Raw genomic sequence first — 17,972 nt, 5'->3', positions numbered from 1 at the left:
TGGCTGTCCACTGTCCCAGCCAGGCCCACGGAACCTGCTGTCTTGCAGGGGGAGGGGGCGCGAGAGACAGAGTCTGGATGACCTTAAGGAATTTACCGTGATTTTCCTTTGATCAGTATAAACAACAGAAACGAGCAGAAAAGATTAAGTGATGTGCACATAAACAGAATAAGGAGTGAGAATCTTTCCTCCTGTCCATCCTTCCCGTTCCTACATTCGAGAGGTCACCACTGTGACCGTATTGTTTGACCTGTGTCCTGTGAGTCTCTTCCTTCCCAACCCCCCACACACAGAGTTTGAGATCCTATGATGGACACACTGTACCCTAATTTGCTTTAATATCCCAGAGGCATCTCTTCCTGTTGGAAATAGGGGACACGTCGTTCATTTTAACGCCGCGTGCAAATTCGTAACACAGATGAACCACACTTCGGTTGGTTTGTTGGTGTGCTGGGAAGGATGGGATGTTATCCGCATGCGTGTAATTCATACAGGGTGTTCATAGTTCACACGTGATACACAGACACGTCCTTTTCGTGAAATGCTCGGATCTGCTCTGTCCGATGCAGCAGCCATGGGAATGGCCACTACAGAGCCCGGCGGGGTGACAGGACCGAGAGGACGTGTATGGTGAGTGGGTAAATGCACATCGGATTTTTGAAGGCTTGGCACAAAAAAAAAAAAAAAGAAGGGAAATAGCTCGTTAGTAATTTCTTTAGTTTGCTCCAGGCTCCGAGCTGTCACCACGGAGCCCGACCTGGGGCTCGAACCCACGAACCGCGAGATCACGACTTGAGCCGAAGTCGGATGCTTACCTGACTGAGCCACCCAGGCGCCCCAATGTGTATATTTAAAGTTACATCCATGGGGCGCCTGGGTGGCTCGGTCGGTTAAGCGTCCGACTTCGGCTCAGGTCATGATCTCATGGTCCGTGAGTTCAAGCCCCGCGTCGGGCTCTGTGCTGACAGCTCGGAGCCTGGAGCCTATTTCAGATTCTGTGTCTCCCTCTCTCTCTCTGCCCCTCCCCTGTTCATGCTCTGTCTCTCTGTCTCAAAAATAAATAAACGTTAAAAAAAAAAATTTTAAAGTTACATCCACGATCCTGAGTTATGCTCTGACCACATTGTTCAGATTTTGTAGGTCTATTCTACTTGGTGGTTGAAAAAAAGTTATTCTATTTCCATAAACATTGTAATTGCAAAATAAAATTGCTTGTAATTATGCAAGTAATACATGATTATCGTTTGGTTGTTAAAATAGAGACAGTTTGTGAGTTCGTGCCCTGCCTTGGGCTCACTGCTGTCAGCCTGTCAGCCCAAAGCTTGCTTTGGATCCTCTGTCCCCCGCTCTCTGACTCTCCCCCGCTTGCGATCTTCCAAAAATATATAAACATATATTAAAAAAAAAACCAAAAAAACAAAAAAGAAGTGGGGCACCTGAGTGGCTCAGTCAGTTGTGTCCAACTCTTGACTTTGGCTCAGGTCATGATCTCACGATGGGCAAGTTCGAGCCCCGCATCTGGCTCTGCACTGACAGCACAGAGCCTGCTTGGGATTCTCTCTCTCTGCCCCTTCCCCATGCTATCTCTTTCTCTCTCTCTCTCTCTCTCTCTCAAAAAAAAAAAAAAAAAAAAAAGGAAGCAAGCTGTAGACTGGGTGAGTGTATTTGCAACAGGTGCATCTGACAAAGAATTTGAACCGATAAAACCTTACAAAACCCCGCCACAAATCGATACCGAACAAACGAGCCACCCAATGAAAAGTGAGCGAAAGACTTGAACAGACAGCTCGGCCAGTAAGCACATCGGAGGAGCTCAGCACCGGGAGTCAGCAGGAAACACGAGTTAAAACCAGTAGCTGGGCTACTATTTCACCCCTGCTGGAGCGGTTACGCCGGAGAAGACCATGAGGACGTGGAGTAAATCGAGCTTTCCACGCTGCCGGTGGGATCACGAAACGGAGCAACCCCTCCGGAGAAGCGTGTGGCGCTTGCCTACAAAGTCGTGTGCGTATCTGCGCCACGATCCAGGACTTCCGTTCCTAGGTGCCCCGGAATCAGGAAGACGTACTCCGTGAAAAGACCGTGAAGAATCACGGCGACTTCCTTCACGGCAGCCCGACACTGGACACAAGCCACCTACCCATCGGCAGGATAACCGAGAAACCGTACTGTGGGCTCACCACGGGCTCCGCGAGGCCATAAAAAGCAACGACCTACAGATACATGCAACACTGTGGGTAAATCTTAAGCCGTGTTGAGTAAAAGAAACCAAATGCAAAACGTTCATACTGTACGATCCCTGATCCCCGTGGGAGAGGCTAGAATGAGGCAGGGAGACGGAGGATGGCTTGGGAGGGGCATGTCGCAACTTTCTCGGGCGACGGAAACGTTCTAGATCTTGTTTTGGGTCGCGGTAACTTGGATGTTTACCATTGCCAAAACTCACCAGACTGATGATCTCACAGTTCGTGAGTTCAAGCCCCACATGGGGCTCTGAGCTGACCGTGCGGAGCCTGCTTGGGATTCTCTCCCTCTCTCTCTGCTCCTCCCCACCCCCCAAATAAATAAATAAACTTAAAAAAAGAATATGCGAATACGCTTTAAAAAAAAAGACTGATATTCCGTTTTGTGTGTGTGCGTATATGTATATATATGTACATACATATATCACCTTTTCTTTGTTTATCCATCGATGGATTGTTTCCACCTTTCAGCTGTCATGAATAATGGGCCTATGAGCATAGGTGTACAAATAGCCATTTGAGGACCTGTTTCCGATTCTTTTGAGTAAATACCCACAGGCGGATCATATGGTGATTCTGTTTTGAAATTTTTGATGATTCTCTGCACCGTTTTCCGCAGGAGTGGCACCATTTTCACAATGCCCAAAGGTTCCATTATAGCCACGTCTTTACCAACATTTGTTCTCCGTTTTTTTCTGATGGTTGTCCTCCTGATGGATGTGAGGTGGTATCCCATTGTGGTTTTGGTTTGCATTTCCCTAACGATGAGTGATGTTGAGGCTCTTTTCATGGGCTTTTGGGCCACCAAGATGTCTTTGGAGAAAGGTCTAGTCAAGTCCTTTGCCCGTTTTATAGTTGGGTTCTTTGGTTTCTTCCTTTGTGGTTGGGTTGTGGGAGTTTTGTATTTACCTTCTGGATATTAACTGAACCCATTATCAAATGTGTGATTCGCACATATTTTCTCCCATTCCGTAGGTTGCCGGCTCCGTGGATTGTGTCCTTTGACGCACAGAAGTTTTAACCTTTGATGTCGTCCAGTTTATCTGTTTTTCCTTTTGTCCCCTGTGCTTTTGGGTCATATCCAAGAAATCAGTCGCCATCAAATCCAACGTCAGGAAGCTTTCCGCTGTGTTTTCTTCTACCGATAAGAACAAATACTACACTCGATCTTAGCCAAAAGGCCGAGAAGCGATTCCGCTATGTTTTCTTCTAAATTTTTATAGTCTTTGCTGTTACTTTTAGGTCTTTGATGTGTTTTGAGTTAATTTCTGTATACACAAAATACAAAGGTAAGATACAGGTATAAGTAAGAGTCCGGCTGCATTCTTTGGCATGTGAATGTCCAGTTTCCCCAGCACCATTTGTCGAAGAGACTGTCCTTTTCCCGTCGAATAGTCCTGGCGCCCTTGTTGAAGAGCCGTTGGCCACCGGCTCAAGGGTTTGATTTCTGGACTCTCTATTCTGTTCCATTGGCCGATATGTGTGCCTTCCTGCTGGGACCACACTGTTTTGATTATTGTAGCTCTCTAATAAGTTTTGAGACCAGGCAGTGTAAGACCCGTAACTTTATTCTTCTCTGCCCAAAGTTGTTGAAACAAAACTCAGACAACCTGGCAGGATTGACCAAAAGATAAAAGAAGGTGCAAACAACGTCTTGACTGAAAAGGGGGTCCCCGAGGGGTTTCCTGTCGAGCAGGTGAGCACAAGACACATGACAGGTCAGGCGCGAGGCGGGTGGGGACACAGCCTGGCCCGTGGCTGGGAAGAAGTCCGGAACAGATGTCTCTGGACACCTGCCAGTGTCTGCTGCGTTTCCATCTTGGGTCGTTGCTCTTCCTCAGCAGGAAGTGGCCTTTGCGGTAAAAATAACTGTGTCCTCACAAACCAAGAAACAGACTCTTAACTCTAGAGAGCACACTGACGGTGGTCGCCAGAGGGGAGGTGGTGGGGGATGGGTGGGCCAGATGATGGGGATTAAGGCGGCCACTTGCCGTGATGAGCACGGGGTGATGTAGGGAAGTGTTGAATCACTTTAGCCGAAGTGAATAGAACGTGTCTGTTCCCTAACTGGAATTTCAATAAAAACTTAAAAAAAAAAAAAAGATAGGGTTTACACTATTTCCCACTTTATAATTATTCTTCATACAAGTTTCTAGATGAATATTATGTATTTCAATAAATTTTTTGTGTTTATTTTTGAGACAGAGAGCGACAGAGCGCAAGCAGGGGAGGGGTGGGGAGAGAGGGAGACACAGAATTGGAAGCAGTCTCCATCCAGGCTCTGAACTGTCAGCACAGAGCCCGACATGGGGCTCAAACTCACGAACCGCGAGATCATGACCTGAGCCAAAGGCGGACGCTTAACCGACCGAGCCACCCAGGCGCCCCATATCTTGGGTCGTTTTAAAAACCAAGGTGTGGAGGAGGAAGGAAGGGCGGCATCCCGATCACCTGAACACAGAACCCGAGCCCTCACTGGGTTTGACCATATGTGGCTCTCGCGGTGTGGGTGGTCTTCAAACGTGGTGGCTCTGGGTTGTCTGCTCACGTGTGTCTTTGAGGTCGTATGTATTTGTCTCTGGTTTTGTCTTCCATAGCCGGTGGCCGGGGATTGTGCGTGGGGAAGCAAGGGTGGGCGTGCGCTCCCGTGATGGGGGTCCTGGTGGATTGTCTTCTGCCCGTGGGAGCTGCCGTCGCTCCCGGGCCCCCCACGCTGGATGTGCCCTCGTCACCTTGACTGTGGCCCGGGAGACACCCCCCGCCCCGTGGTGTCTGGGCGTGCAGCTCCCCTAACCCTCTCCCGCCTCCGTGGTGAACTTCTTCCCAAGCGTTTTGTGGGGCTTTGCACGCACAGCCCGCCCTGCCTGCTGTGTGCCCTTGGAGACTCTCTGGGGTATTGGTCCCCCGAGTATGGAGTATCGGAAGGGCTGTGATCCCAGGTGCTGTCTGGACATCTTGGGGCCTCACAGGGTCTAACTGTGAGTTCCCGGGACCACCCCCGACCCAGCAGGAAAGGCCCCCCTCCCCCGCCTGGGTCCCCCACCAGCTGGCCCCGCTGCACCCCAGCCCCCTGGACCTCAGTCTCGGTGTCACCTTCCTGCCAGCCTGAAAAATCACTCAACAAACCCATCGTCACCCTACCTTATCACTACGGAGCCTGCCCCCCCACCCCCCGGCCCCTGCTTGTCTACCCTGCCCCCTGGTGCAGCCCGGGTGGCCCCTCAGGGCGGGCGGTGTGCCCTCCCCAGCGGTGAGTGTGGGTTGCCGACCTCAGCTGCCCTGCGTGTCAGTCTCTGTGCTGACAGCTCAGAGCCTGCTTGGGATTTCTTCTCTCTCTCTCTCTCTCTCAAAATAAATAAACTTAAAAAACTGCATTTCTTCTCTGACTTCACAGGGACTTGGTATTTTAACTGACATGAGTATTTTAAATGACATGAGGTATTTGAAACAACATGTACTCAGTCTATCTCCCGGTAATTTCCTTGGTTTTTATTTACTATTATCATCATCATTATTATTGGGGGGGGAGGGGCAGAGAGAGAGGGAGAGAGAGAATCTCAAGTGGGCTCCAAGCTCGGCTCAGAGCCCGAGGTGGGGCTCGATCCCACGACCCTAGTATTGTCCGTTTGTAATGTTATTTTTATTTATGTAGTGTCTGATTGCCGAGGAGACCAAGTATCTCTTCTTATGGCATGAGCTATGTCAATTTCTTCCTCTGTGAATTTCCCCTACTATCATTAAAAAAAATCCCCCCATGTTGTACTTTATACTAAGCTTCCTGCTTTTTTAAAAATTTTTATTAATGTTTATTTTTTATTTATTTTTTATTTTTATTTATTTTTGAGACAGAGAAAGACAGAGCATGAATGGGGGAGGGGCAGAGATAGAGGGAGACACAGAACCGGAAGCAGGCTCCAGGCTCTGAGCCATCAGCCCAGAGCCCGACGCGGGCTCGAACTCACGGACTGCGAGATCGTGACCTGAGCCGAAGTCGGACGCTTAACCAACTGAGCCACCCAGGCGCCCCCTGCTTTTTTTTTTTTTAATGACATACACATGTTTGACTTTATTTCCCCGTTTGCTCCCAAGTCCCAAGTGCTCCTTCCTACACGCTCCGTTCGTTAACGCGGCGGCCCGAGGAGAAAGCTGTGGCCTGAGGGAGGCGCTGGGAGAGGCCGGGGTGGGGGGGGGGGGGTGTCTTCGCGAGGGAGAGGCCCCTTTCCTAAAAACCCACAACATCCACGGTCCTGTTGTTTTCCCTCCTGATCTGTAATTCCTGCGTGCAGCCTGTAAAAACAACACCCAGCCTCATTCCTCCGGGGATGGGGAGGGAGGTTGGGGGCCACCCCAGTAGGCGGGCACCCCAGGCCGGGGCTCCAAGGCTTGGCTCTTGTTTGCCAGGTGGCCCTAATGCCAGAGCAGTGCCCGGGCGCAAGTGTGGGCACACACGCGACCACGGGTCCCCCTCCCTGGGCGGACCGCCCCCTCTGCCTCATGCGAGACAAAGACGTGTGGTTTGAGCTGCAGGGGCGCCCTGGGCACCGGGCCTTGCGGGCTCAGGGCAGGGGGACAGGAGCGGCCAGGAAAGCCTGGTGCTTTGGTTGGAAACGCAGGCCACAAGTGGTGTCAGAAGGGAGCCCCTCTCCAGTGGCCTGGGCGCTGGTGTCCCGGGGGCCTTGTCACCTCCTATGGAACCATAGCAGTCAGAGAAGGCGGAGGGGGTGGGAGGGCGGGGGGTTGGGGTCTTGCCTGTTTCCCCCGGTCCCCCCCCTCCGCCATCCCCCTGCCCAGTATGGGGTCTTCATGTCAAGGAGAACCGGGCAGGGCCCCTGTGTAGGCCACACCTCACAAAGAGGGGGCTCAGAACTTTTTGAGTCATGGGCAACACCTGAACAGACCCCTCCCAGAGGACACCTGCAGCAGGGGATTAGAAAAGACAGCTTCTCAGGGTGCCCGGGGGGCTCAGTCGGTTGAGCGCCCGACTTCAGCTCAGGTCATGATCTCACGGTTTGTGAGTTCGAGCCCCACCAGGGGCTCTGCACTGACGGTGCGGAGCCTGGAGGCTGCTTCGGGTTCTGCGTCTCCTTCTCTCTCTGCCCCTCCCCTGCTCCCATGCTGTCTCTCTCTCTCAAAAACAAACAAACATTAAAACTTTAAAAAAATATATTAAAAAATAAAAGAAAGAAAATTGCATTAAAATTCGGTGGTTCTCCTTCCTCTGCAATGTCAGAAGGCAGGAAATTTAGTTAGAACGAAATACGCGCACATGATCTGATGTTCTAAGACTGGAGGTTTTGAATTACGGCGGAACCCCATCGTGACGTGATTTATTTGAATTATTGAGAAATAATCGAGTCAAATTTAATTCCCCGCATATAACAACAAGGAGCAAAACCCGGGACTCTTCAAACAGGGAGGCATCTCTGAGCTGCGTCTGGTCTCCTGGATTCACAGCGGGGCAGAGGTGATTCCCCGAAGGGCAGCCGGCTAGCGCGGCAGGGTGAGAGGCTGAGCTGTTCTGGCCATTGCTCCCTCGTGCTGCCCGGACAGGAACACGGTGAACTTAGACCAGTTGAGGACTCCTGTTCTGGAAAGAGGCAGTCTCCAACTGAGAGACTGGGCAATGGTGTAAGGACGCATCGGTGAGCGAGCCTGGGATGATTCAGGCTCAGGAAGCAGGTCGGCCTGAGACGGGCTAGGTCTACCGGGATTGTACCACCGATAGGGCGTGGACAGCTCGTCCCCCTCCAGAGCCAGGGACTATGTCTGGGGACACAACCAAAGCATCCTTCTCTCCAAGCTGATCAGAACCTAGTATAAACTCATGCACTCTCCCATCTAACCTGTGAACTCTCGAGGACAGAGCCATTATCTGGCTCATTTTTTTTTTAAGTTTATTTTTTTTTATTTTGAGAGAGACAGAAATAGCACAAGCAGGGGAAGGGCAGAGAGAGAGAGAGAGAGAGAGAGAGAGAGAGAGAGAGAGAATCCCAAGCAGGCTCCACGTTATTAGCGCAGAGCCCGACGTGGGGCTTGAACCCACGAACTGTGAGATCATGACCTGAGCTGAAACCAAGAGTCAGACGTGTTTAACTGACTGAGCCCCCCAGGCGCCCTGAGTGTCTGGCTCATCCTGGAAGCTCTGTACCTGGGACAGCGACTGGCACGAAAATAACTCCATAGATGTTTGCAAAATAAATGACAACCGCCATATTTGGAGCCAATCCCGGAGCAGACTAAAATCACGGCCGGCCCATTGCCTGATAGAGTTGAACTTGCTCGTCTCCTCCGACCTACTAAGGAAACACCTGCCCCTTGGTGTCAGAAGACCAGACATTAAAAAAAAAAATGCTTGTACCAGGATCGTTCACAACAGCCCCAAATGGAAACAACCCAAATCCCCACAAATGGTAGGATAAACGTGTTGTGGTATATCCATTCAGTGGAATACTATACAACAATGTCAACGAGTGAACTACAGCCCATGCATTAACGTATATGAATCGCAAAGACAGTACTCGGTGAAAAAATTAAGTCAGAGAAAAATTAATTGAGCCTAGATCCATTTATGTAAAATTCAAAGTGAGGAAAAACTAAACAACGTGTTGCTTAAAGTTCCTCACGTATGTCGTAATACATTAAAGAAAAGCAAGGAAATGATTAACGCACGTTTTCAATAGTAGTTATTTCAGGCGGAACGGAAGGGAATACATCTCAGGGAGATTCGAAGTCATCGGTGTTATTCTGTTTCAGTCGGATAATGAGCACATGACCATTATGATTCTTGAAAAAGGTTATACGTGAGGGGCGCCTGGGCGGCTCGGTCGGTTAAGCACCTGACTCTTGGTTTCGGCTCAGGCCACGATCTCACGGTTCGTGGGCTCGAGCCCCGAGTCGGGCTCCCGCGATGACAGCGTGGAGCCTGCTCGGGATTCTCTCTCTCCCCCTCTCCCTGCCCCTCCCGACTTGCGTGCTCTCTCAAAATGAATGAACCTAACAACAAAGAAACATCTGGATGGCAATTGATTAATTTACCATGGGAAACTGGTGTTCAGTAAACCTGAACTTGGAATCGACTGGGCAAGGTTGTTATCCTTTTAGGAAAGAAGGTAGGGTGCCCTTTGAGAATCCAAAGGGAGAGCAGGGTCCTGTGTCTGTGGCTCGGACAGAGGGTCTGCAGGGCCGAAGTCCGCAGGCTGTGGGGCCACAGACTGCCCTGCGCTCCGGGGTCACCGGGGCACTGCACCGTCCCTGTGCACTGGCCACGTTTGGAGCCTCAGCAGCTCACCTGCAAAAGGTGGGCAGGGATCCTGCGTTCGCCGCTGACTCCCCCTGGACAGAGGGCAGGGGTGGAGCAGAGGTGGGGGGGGTCCTGAGAGGGACGGGGGGGCCCTGGGAGGGGTGGGGGCCACAGCCAGCTCCGGGAGCACCGCAGCAGGGCCCAGACCTGTGATCAGAGACCCAGGGCGGCCGGGCCGGCGCGTTCCCCGTGGCCAGGACTGTCCTAGCCGGCACCTCCAAATCCTCTGCTGTGCTGACCTTTTCCCGTCAGTTCCCAAATTTCTCTTTGCGTGTAGGGGAAAGACACCCAGAGGAGCACTGAGGGCCGTTTCGAGGGACTGCCAACGGGGGGGGGGGGCAAGGTGCAGGTCGTGGGGGGAGAGGCAGGAAACCACAGAACCCTCGTTCGGCCTCGGCCTGCTGTCTGGGTGTCCAAGGGGTTCCCCTGTAAACGCCTCCCCTTCTCTATGAAGCAATAAAACCGGAGGAAAGAAAACCGTGCCCTTTCTTACGGATGCGGGCCAGCGTGGAGGACGGCGCTTTGGGTCAGTGGCGAACACCCGACCGCAGGAGAAAGCCCACTCTGGGGGTGCGTCTGGGACCACCCCGGGGGCGATGGGGACAGAGGGACGACTGGGAACCTCCATCTCCTGGGGACAGGTGAGTCAGGGAGGGGAGGAAGGCCGGGCCTGGGATTAGAAGTCTCTCCCGTGGGCAGTGGGGAAGAATCCGCCCCCATCACATGACCGGTGGTGCGTTTGGGGGGGGTGCCCTCCTGGGCTCCTCTTATGCTTACAACTCTCGATCTTTCGTTGTGCGTCAGGCCAGGCCATCTCTCATTCTTTTCTTCTTTTCCCTGGAAACATTGCCCACGTGGTCCAATGACACCTTCCCCGAGGCCCAGTGCCGCGGACTCTGGGGGCAGCCCCCCCTCCTGTGTCCTCCTCTCAGTGCACGTCCTGCCCCCCCCATCCCAGCAGCCGGACCTGCTCCCTGCCGGAGGGCCCCCCACTCTGCTCCTCTCTCGAAGCTTCAGCACTGCCTCGCCCACCTGAGCGGGAGCCTGTGCCCTCCGAGCCCCCAGCAGTCGAAACCGATGCTGGCCGAGGATGTGTAAACCCCCCCGGCCCCCCGACCCCCGGGGTGGGATTGTTCTGGAATCTCCAGGGTCTCCCATCAGGATTAAGCTTCAGCTGCCCTCGGAGGCAACTGGCCTGAGGAAGCAGCCCTTGTGGTGACTGTCCCCCCCCCCCCTCCTGTCCACAGTAGACACCAGGAGCATCCTTCTGTCAGGTCTGCTTCCGGAGAAAACTGTAAGGTGCTCTGGACAAGGGACTGTCACCCTTCCTACGCTTGGGACAAGCGTGGGGCGCGTGTGGCTGTCACTGACGGTTCCAAAGCTGTCTCTTTACAGGTGGGCGGCCATTCATCCTGGCTTGCCCGGACCTGTGCTCCTGGCTTAGCGTTTCCCTTGGAGGGAAGTGGCCCGGCTTGGGGGACCAGGTGCGTCATTCCTAGGACAGTTGTGGTTGGGCAGGGGAGCGGGGTTTAATAGGGCCCCGGAGGTTAGAGCCGGTCGTGACGGATGAGGCAGCTGAGGCCCAGGGCACACGAGGGGGACTGCTCCTGGCCAGGCCCCAGAAGCCAGGTGACGCTGGGCATGGCGTCCTCCTCGTCCCCCTTCCCCTGGCCCACCACTTTGCAGCAGGCCATCACTCAGCGGTGCCCCGTTGACCTTACCGTGGGGTCACAGCATCCTTGCTTCAAAAATCTGGCTTTGTTCTACGGGTGCCGGGGGGGGCTCAGTCACTTAAGCCTCTGACTTCGGCTCCGGTCGTGATCTTACGGTTTGTGAGTTCAAGTCCCATGTAGGGCTCTGTGCTGACAGCTTGGAGCCTGGAGCCTGCTTGGGATTCTGTGTCTCCCTCTCTCTCTGCCCCCTCCCCTGCTCTTCCCCTCTCAAAATAAATAAAGTTTATAAACAAATAAAACAAAATCTGGCCGTGTTCCGAAGGAAGCCTCGCTACACCTTGGCGAGTTGGTGCCTTAGCCTGGAAAGAAGTTGGACCCACTGACCACTAGGTGGCGTCCAACACACGCGCACTCGTCCCCTGCACGCGCGTCCCGGGGGCGCGCGTATAGACGAGCTGACGTCACGCACACACGTCCCCTCCACGCACACATCTCCAGCACGCGCGTCCCAGGCTGCGCAGACCGCTTGACGTCACACACACACACACACACACACACACACACACAGACACACACACCCTGCACGCACATCCCGGGGCCGCACAGACGGCCTGAGGTCACTCATACACACACACACACACACACACACACACACACACACACACACACACACACACCCTGCACGCGCGTCCTGGGCCGCGCAGACGGCCTGACGTCGGTGTAAGGACCCGCGAGGTCCGAGTCCCGGCACCCGGGGCCTCACCTCGGCTCGCAGATGCACACCCACATCCGTTGGGCACACTTGGGGTGGAAAAGGTGAGGTGCGCCGTGCTCACGGGGAAGGGAGCTGAACCTCCGAGAAAACATTCAGGGAACCTGCTGCCCCTTACAACTCGGCTCAGTGTCCTGTCGTCCCGGGAAACCTCCAGCCCCCTTGGGCAGAGCCTGGGTGACTTAAGAGCCCCCCTGGCACCGAGAGCCCTGGTTCCCAGCGTCCCGCTGCCCCTGCCCGCGGTTACCTTTGGGCAGAAACCCTGTCTCCACTTCTGGCTCTAGAAACCAGGGCCCCGCGCACAGCAGTGCTTGTGTTTGCTTGTTGAAGGAACGGCAGGTGCCGTCCGAGCTGGGCCTTTGTGAACAGGGAGGAATGAAGGGTGGGGATGGCCGGGGTGTGGGGAGGGGGAGACTCATTAGGAAGACAGGAAGCAGAGGCAAGAGGCTGCTTCCCACCCCCTCCCCCATCACTCCCTGGAGCATCTGAGCCACAGGGACCCCTTCTGGCTCCGGAAACCAAGAGCTTTGCAAGGCGGTCTCCTAGGCCGGGCTCTGCACCCCGTCTTCTGGTTCTCTGGACATTTGCACGGCCTTGCAGGGGAGGCGTGTGGCCAGGGCCACCACGATGCCCCCGCCCCCTGGCGGCAGCCATCGCTGAGCCCGTGGCTCTCTTCTCCGAGTGAACTTCAGGATCACCAGGGAAGCTTTTCAAAAATTCGGATGCTTTATTTAATTGGCCTGGGGTGGGGCTGGGGGGCATCGTGTGATCCTGGCGATTGGCGACACTGAGAAGCCCTGAGCTGCTTCCCCCAGCCTCCTTCCCCGCAGGACGTCCCAGAGCCCTCTGGGGGCTGCGTTACATGTCCCTGTGGCTGGCCTGCTGCTCTGTGGGTTCCGGAGACCTCTCCTGGGCAGATAAATGGAAGCGTTCAATCATTCGGCCAAGAGCCACACAGAGAGACTCTTGGCCCCCGGAGAGAAGGACTGGGGGTTTGCGGGTAGCGCAGAGAGACAAGGGACAGTGAGGGGGGTGCATTGAAACAGGGGACAGTGAGGGGGGCACCGAGAGGCAGAGGGAGAGAGCATGTGTGGGGGCTGGGCCGCAGCGAGAGAAGAGTCCCCTCTCTGGGACAGAAGACCCGCAGGGGGCCGTGGGGGCCACAGGCAGGCAGGTGGGCAGCCCAGAGGTTGGGCCGACTGGGTGGCGAGGCCTCTCAGGGTGGGAAGGGAGCTTTCAGCCCCCACAAGTGGGGCAAAAGAATGCCTCTGTCCATAGCAGCCCTTTAGGGCCCCAGCCAGAAATTTCCTCCCTGAGGACCGAGGCCCCGGCCTGCCAGCCCCAAGGACACAGACCACTGGGACTTCTGCGGGCAGGGCTCCTGGGAGCCCCTATCAGGCTTTTATTCATGCGCTGCTGAATGATGATTCCCCAATAGTGGCCCTGGCTTTGGGCAGAGGATGGGTCGTGCTGGGGAGGGCTTGGCTTCTCAGCGGGGGGGCCCAAGCCATGGCCGTGGCCGGGCTGGGGCTCCGTGCTGCCGGATGGAGACTTGTGGAGCCTGAGGCTCGTGGTGTGGGCGTCCCTGTGGGGCAAAGGGACAGCAGGAGGGTGGCAGTGGTGCGTGTGCTCTTACTGGGACGAGTCTCTAGAGACAGCTCTCGCGGGGCGCCTGGGTGGCTCAGTTGGTTGATCGTCCGACTTCGACTCAGATCACGATCTCGCAGTTCGTGAGTTCGAGCCCCGCGTCGGGCTCTGTGCGGACAGCTCGGAGCCTGGAGCCCGCTTCGGAGTCTGTGTCTCCCTCTCTCTCTGCCAACCCCCCTCACGCTCTGTCTCTCTCTCTCCTTCAAAAATAAATAAACATTAAAATCAGTAAAAAAATAAAAAAGAATCTAATACTTCTGTGTCCACGGAATGGACTAGAATGGCTGGGAAGGACACACACGTTGTCCGTCACGGGAGCCGCGCGGGGCTGCGGGAACACAGCTTGGGGTGAGGACCCGAGGCCCCAGGCCTGCAGCAGGACCTGCCTGTCCCTCACCCGGAGGCTGTCATCAATTTTCAATTAGCCGGCGCCTGCGGGCTCCAGACTCCCGCGCGCTAATGAAGGCACTGGAGACAGCGCTGGACCAGGACGGGCCTCAAATTAGGTTACCCTGTAGAGGGACATCCAGGCTTCGCTTTGGAGCTGTTGGCTTACCTCCGGCAGGGCGGGGCATCTCTCTGGGCTCGGGGGTGGGGGGTGAGCTCTGCCCCCCGTCTTCCTCTGGGCCCGAGAGTGCCGGGGGTGGTGGTGCTGGTGGTCAGAGACTTTTGTACCCCAGGGGCAGAGTCTCACGCCTCTGGAAGTCTTCCTTCTGGAAGGGCAAGCAGGAGCTGAAGACAGGGCCGGTGGTGGGGGGCTGTGTCCGCTGCCCACGTGTGGACACCAGCCGTGAGATTTGAGAGCCGGTCAGAACCCCACCTTTGCCCCCCCACGTCCCCGCGAGTGTGAAGTCATGGCCCACGGCCACCTGCCGGGGCCAACCTGCCCGTGCCCTGGGGGGCCGCTGCTGGGTCAGAAGAGGGTCGGGTCCAGAGCCTCAGCCACACCAGTGGTGGCCGTCCGGGCTGCAGCAACAGGGCTCCCGGGGCCATGGTGGCTGGAGGGGCCTTCTCCTGGAGAGCGGGAGACAGAGGAGCGGCAGCTGGCACAGGACAGCTGGGACAGGTTCGGAGCACGCCTGCCGGGTCCCCGGGGAGCCGCAGAGGTAACGCATGTCTGTAGGTGGCGGGTGTCTGAGCCTAACAGATGGGACAGGACGAGCTAGCAGGGCTCGGCTCTTGCCAAAGGGATCCGACGGCGCCTGGGGTGGGGTGCGGGGGGAGAGCACAGCGCACAACCCTCTCTCCTAGCTCTGCGCCCTCCCGGAGGGAGGACTCCCCACCGCTTGGACACGCAGCCCGGGGAAGGCCAGCCGGAGAAGGCTGGCCCAAGCCCTTCTCTTTGTGCGAGCCTGGTGTTCACGCCGGCTGTGGTTTCCCGGGGGTGGTGCCGGGACACTCCCCTCCCCCCCCCCATACGCTTCCATTTCTTTTTAGCAATTGTCAAGAAGTAGAATTTCGGAGTAAACATAAAACGTGGCTGTTTCACTTGATAAGGAGCCGGCCGACCGCTTTCCAAAGGAGCCGTTCTGTCTCACGCTCGGAGCGAGGAGCAGATTTCCAACGGCTTTGTGTTTTCATCGACGCTTTGTACTCTACATTTGAGCCACTCTGGTGGGGCTCCAGTGGTATCGAATCGAGGACTTAATCTGCACTTCCCTGGTGATTAACAATGTCCGGCGTTCTCAGATACTCCTCAAGGGAGAGGAGGTTTCGGCCAGCGTACCCGCGGCTGTGTGGAATAGGAAACACGGCTCAACTCGCTTGAACCACGAGGACCGCTGTCGTCCCGCACGTTCTGGTCCCTGGGTCCCCGGGTGGGGCGGGTGTCGGGGTGGACGCCATCCGCAGCCTCTGGCTCTGTTTCTGTCGCTCGACCCTCCTCTGGGCTGGCTTCGTCTTCAGGCCGGTGCAGGCCGGGTAGCCCCAATTCAGTCTCGGGGTCAGGCCAGAGAACATCCCACGGGAAGAAAGTGAGGCTCATTTCGCAGAAGCTGTATGCCTCGCTGGCTTCCATGAGGTCACATGCGCTTTCTAGAACCAACCACCTCAAGGGAGGTGAGAATATCCTGAGATGGATGGGACCTACTCCGAATGCTGGTGCCCCCAGGTGCCCCCAGATCCTTCTCATTCGTGATTACCCTCTTCCGGGTCTTGCTGAAACTGACCTTGAATGACGAGAACAGTCGAAAGCCCAGGGAAGGAGGTGGAGAAGGGAACCGTTCTGTGACTCTGTTGGAGCGGGTGCTCTGACCTGAGGAAATGACCATCTGACCACCGCACGAGCTCGGTCATCTGGCGATTCCGGCTTGAGAGAAAGAAGCCACGTGACCTACCCGTTTCGTATCTACCCGCTGGCTTTCGTAATTCAATTCCTCAAGTAGATTTTCTTCCCAGGAAGACAGTGTGCCGGGGTGGACAATGTGTCTGACCTTCTTGTCAATTAAATGTTAAATATTATAGCTCTCATTGTAAACTAATAAATAGTCCTCTGGTTCCTCAAATAATTCCTTTGGAATTTCAGTTAAATCAGTTGGCCAAGGCCTGATCACCCCTGGAGAGCAGGGGACATTAGATCTCCTGGACTGAATAACTAAACCCTACATTAAAATACCTGGGGGGGGGGGGGTTGCGCCTGGGTGGCTCAGTCGGTTGAGCGTCCAACTTCGGCTCAGGCCACGATCTCACGGTTCTCGAGTTCGAGCCCCGCGTCGGGCTCTGGGCAGACGGTTCGGAGCCCGGAGCCTGCTTCCGATTCTGTGTCTCCTTCTCTCTCTGCCCCTCCCCCACTCGTGCTCTGTCTCTCTGTCTCTCAAAAATAAATAAGAACATTTATAAAAAAATTTTTTTTAAAAATACCTAGGTAAGTGTAAGCGTGGAATATTATCCTGATCAAGGTTGTGAGCTGCCAGTGTTGGGTTCTGGGAGATCATAACAGGTGCTGGGTGGACCCATCCCGAAAAGGATGTCCTGCTTCCAGTCTGACTACACAGACCTGCTTGGCCAAGGGGGCAACTGATACGTTAGTAGGTAATAATTCTGTCTGGGAAACACTAGGACATTAAAAAAAAATTTTTTTTTTAAGTTTATTCATTTTTTGAGAGACAGAGACAGAGCGCGAGCAGGGGAGGGGCAGAGAGAGAGAGGGAGACCCGGAATCCGAAGCAGGCTCCGGGCCCTGAGCTGTCAGAACGCTATGGAAACAATAGCACAGAGACACAATGATCAGAACTTCACCGGGGGTGGGGGGTGGGGGTTGCTGGCCGGCTCAGTCGAAAGAACATGTGACTCCGGGGTCATGAGTTCGAGCCCCACATTGGGTGTACAGATTACTCTAAAAGAGAGAGAGAGAGGGGTCTTCTGCGTTGAACAGAAAACCCAAGCTGCCTTGTAAATAGAAGTTCCGTTCGTATATATAACAGGGTCGCTGTCCCGTTAGACGCAGCTAAATCAGCTGCTCAAATGAGGCTCTCGGGGGTTTCTCTTTCCGTCGGGCCAGCCGCTCGTGGACCCATGGGGCTCTGGGGGAGCACACGCTCTGCCACCATCATCCACATCTCCTCGGGTCCCCGGGTGGCTGTTTGCAGGGGTGCCAAGGTAGGGATGACAGGAGCCAGACGATGTGATCCCCGCACTCTACATGGTTACACGCTCTGTACACACGGGATGGGGAGGAACCTGATTAAGCTCTGGTTTCATCCCCCCCCCTCCACTCACTACAGGGATTTGGGGGAAGGGCAGCTTGAGAAGGACTGACAGAATACGGTTCTATTCTAAGGAAGGCGGCAGCACATTCGCGTGGTGTATGAACAGTGACCCCTTACCAGCCCCCCCCCGCCCAGGGCGGCCTGCATCCTGATGAAAACCACCTCATCCTATCTGCATTAATATATTCGGATGCCTCATTTGCATGCCCACAAGACCTACCAGCGGACACGGCGGGGGACAGAGTCAGCACATACAAGTGACCGGATCTAGGATTGACGTAAGCGAGTCCGCTATTTTGCACGAAATCCAGCCTCTGACGCGTATCTTCATACTGGGTCCCGCCATCAGGTTGTGGCCTCCCCAGCTGCTGCGGGGTGGGGGGGGGGCAGGGTGGGGGGTGGGGGGTGGGGGGAGAGAATGTCTGTTTGACCGAGGTGGCTCAGAATCTCAGGGGCGTGCGTGGCCTTTCACCCTGACTTCGCGGAGGTACGTCCCAAATGAAGAGTCCGTTTAGATGACTTTATACTGGCTGATCTTTTGTGACGTTGAACACATCCCATAACGGATACAGTCCGAAAAACGCTGCCTCTGGTTGGTTTCCCCTGGTGACATCAAAGCTGGTGACTGTA

General features: G+C 55.1%; 1 pseudogene; it reads right to left on the bottom strand.

Annotated features, from left to right (window-relative positions):
• Positions 1-3,284: 3,284 nt before the first annotated feature.
• LOC128778947 (U2 spliceosomal RNA) lies at positions 3,285-3,436 on the bottom strand (annotated as a pseudogene).
• Positions 3,437-17,972: the final 14,536 nt, after the last annotated feature.

The sequence above is a fragment of the Panthera pardus genome, unplaced genomic scaffold, assembly GCF_024362965.1.
Source record: "Panthera pardus isolate Hobbes unplaced genomic scaffold, ASM2436296v1 HiC_scaffold_21, whole genome shotgun sequence".
NCBI lineage: Eukaryota > Metazoa > Chordata > Mammalia > Carnivora > Felidae > Panthera > Panthera pardus.
Note: the sequence above shows the minus strand (reverse complement) of the source record. Positions and strands in the feature narration are given on the sequence as shown.